A 3,257-nucleotide genomic window follows, 5' to 3' on the forward strand; every position below is an offset into this window, starting at 1 on the left:
TTGTTTGTTTTTGCTCCCTTTTGGGGATTCGAACCCGCGTATCCGTATCCGCGCTCGGTTACCGTGGCCGAGGGGCACTTTCATACACACACACAGATACGCACGCATAAGCAGACACACACATTCTCTCTCTCTCTCTCTCTCTCTCTCTCTCTCTCTCTCTCTCTCTCTCTCTCTCTCTGTCTGTCTGTCTGTCTCTGTCTGTCTGTCTGTCTGTCTCTCTCTCCCTCTGTCTCTCTCTCTCTCTCTCTCTCTCTCTCACTCTCTCTCTCTCTCTTTCTCTCTCTCTCTTTCTCTATCTAAAAAAAAAAAAAAAAAAAAAAAAATCATTGAATCCAATAGATGCCGTTGAACTCCCTGTTACCTCAAATGGAGGATCAGAATGTGTATCAGAATACCTCGGTGCAACACTAAGCCTGAGCCTAGAAAACATCGCTTTAAAACCTGTTTCCTCACAAAGCAACTCGCCAAGTATCTTGACACCACAAGGGATTTGTTTGGCCGATCAGCCGGTCAGTGGTTGCCATGAACGCTAGATTTTTTTAAAGAAAACATCTGATCGAGCCGCTGCAAGTTCTCGTAAACTTCAGTTGCCGTAATATTAAATTCTGCAATAGACTGTAAACTCGAGCAAATGTCAAGCACCGAATGTTCGCTCTTTTCTTGTTAGTATTTGTAGTCGAAAGTTCAGCGAATTGTTTGTTTCTTTGTTACCTTATATTGCCTTTTTCATGATCTTTTCTTAGCCAATTTGGGCTTGCATAGCCCACCCCTTCCCTCTCCCTTCCTAAGGTAATATATTCATATTGATAATTAGTATCGGAATTTACTTAATACCATGATGTAATTTGATAATTTTGGTGAATTTATCTAGTCATCCATTGATTTGTCTTTTCATGATGTCTGTTTCCTTATTCCCGATGTTACCTTTCCCTAATAGCCCTAGTAATTCTCTTGTACTTTTGCTTCTCTTGCAATAATGTTTGTCGTTTTTGTCTCTCCCTTTATCCTTCTCTTTCATCCCAATTCTCTCTCTCTCTCTCTCTCTCTCTCTCTCTCTCTCTCTCTCTCTCTCTCTCTCTCTCTCTCTCTCCTTCAACCCTTTCCCATCCTCCTCCTCCTCTTCTCCGCCGCTTCCTCTTCCGCTCCAGCCCTTTCCGAGTAAGGCAGGTAGATAGAAAGATGAATAAATAAATAGATTTATAGACAAAAAGATATGGATATAGATAGATAAAAAAAAAACAGATACATAGATATATATCGTTCATTTGATTTTCTTCTTTCTCTCTATTGGAGGAAGTCGCTTGTTCCATCTTTTTTATCGATTGTCTCTTCGCTGTTCATCACACTAATCTTCTTTGTCCTGGGCCAATATTTATCACATCTGCTTTCTGACCTGATCATGTTCTCCTTCACACTCCTCTTGTTTTCATTGAAGTCTCTTTTCTCTTTTATCATTATACTTCCTTTCTCTTCCCCAATCTTTCTCCACTCTACTTAGAAAAGGGTGCGAAGAAAGAAAAAGAGAGAGAGAGAGAGAGAGAGAGAGAGAGAGAGAGAGAGAGAGAGAGAGAGAGAGAGAGAGAGAGAGAGAGAGAGAGAGAAAGAGAAAGAGAGAGGGCTTTGAAGGGGGGGAAGGGCCTTAATAAAGTAAGATTGCTCATTTAGCTGCACATTTGTTTCACTTTGGCTCGGTATAAGATTTTACACTTTTGCGAACTAGATTCGAAAGAAATTCAGTTGTACCATATTCTAATTTATTTTTGAATGCTTTTAGTTAGTATTTGACTTTTTATTCTGTTTCGTGCATTCACATTTTCGACCCGAGCGTCCAAACCTATTCCGGGCTTATCCACGATCTAGAAATTACCTTCATCACCCATTATTTTCACCATCATTGTCGCATCACCATCGTCATATAATCATTCTGGGTATCACGCGCTCGCACACACATACATACGCGCGCGTGCTCACGCATACACGCACGCTCACACATTATCACATATATGTTGCACATGTTGCATAAAGGCCTCTCCCAACCCAATCCTGTTGCCCCTCGTCACCGTGGCCGAGAGGGTAAGGGCGCCAGATTCGAAACCCGCGATCGCGAGTTCGAATCTGCAAAAGGGAGCCAAAAGTGCTCCCTCTGGTTGCAACCTCGCCCGGGGCTGAAAGACATGAAAAGCCCCGGGCACAACAAATACAAGACGCCCGCCGGTTTTTCCCTATTGTGTGTTTTTAAGTGTATGTGTGTTTTTATGTTTGTACTTACGTGTGTGCGTGTGGGCCATGTACAACTCATATTGTTAATAATAATTACCTTTTTTTCATTTCAGTGTAGGACGTCGAAAGAAGACATTTCTATGTAAAATATACGTATATTCCAATGTAATTGCATATGTGGACATTAATATGTCCTTGAAATTCTATCTCCATTCTTGTATGTGTAAATGTGTCTATAAATTTGTGTGTGAAAGGTAAAATCGAACAGGAAAGATAAAGGAAATAAGCGAAGAAACAATAATAATATTGAAGAGAAACAAAACATTAAGTAGAAAAATAAAATAAGGTGTGAAAATGACAAAAAGTGAAAGGAGAAAGTGCGTCAAATTGCGATAAAAATTAAAATAAGAAAATGCGAAAGAAACGAAAATAAGAGAAAGCGAAAGTGAAAATGCGTCAAAACTGATAAAAATGCGAATTAAGAAAACGGTGCAAGAGAAAAATTAACTGCAAAATAAGTACAGAGCGAAAAAAGGCGTCTAAAAATGCGATATAGTAAAGCATGAAAAAAAAGAGAAATTACGATAACAAATTTGAAAGTTTAAAAATATCTCGTCTTAAACTAGATCGTTGGTTCCATCTTGTTTTCAGAGACCCCAGTCATGCGCCTCCAGACATGCCCTCGACCCCAATCTGTTCTACAATGGATAGGCAATGATAGCAAGTTATCATATTATCAAATTCACTTCACTCAATAAAGCATGAAAACAATTCGATAAACAAAAATCTACAATTACAATTAGATTTCAGTTAGTTCGAGTTTCGTGAGAATTCAGATTTTTTCTTTTTTGTTCGACTGCGTTTTAAGTCTTGCGTAACAATGAAGCCAAATTCAGCCATCGGCTCTTAATCAGTGTGTGATTACGTACAAGCTGGGAACATCTGGACTCGAGAACTGAATTCGCGTGATATTTTAGGTCTTGGCGACCCCAGAAAAAGGCTTGGCGACCCCAGGGCTGGGAACAGCTGATTTA

Source organism: Penaeus vannamei, chromosome 11 (assembly GCF_042767895.1).
Source record: "Penaeus vannamei isolate JL-2024 chromosome 11, ASM4276789v1, whole genome shotgun sequence".
In the NCBI taxonomy this organism is placed as follows: domain Eukaryota; kingdom Metazoa; phylum Arthropoda; class Malacostraca; order Decapoda; family Penaeidae; genus Penaeus; species Penaeus vannamei.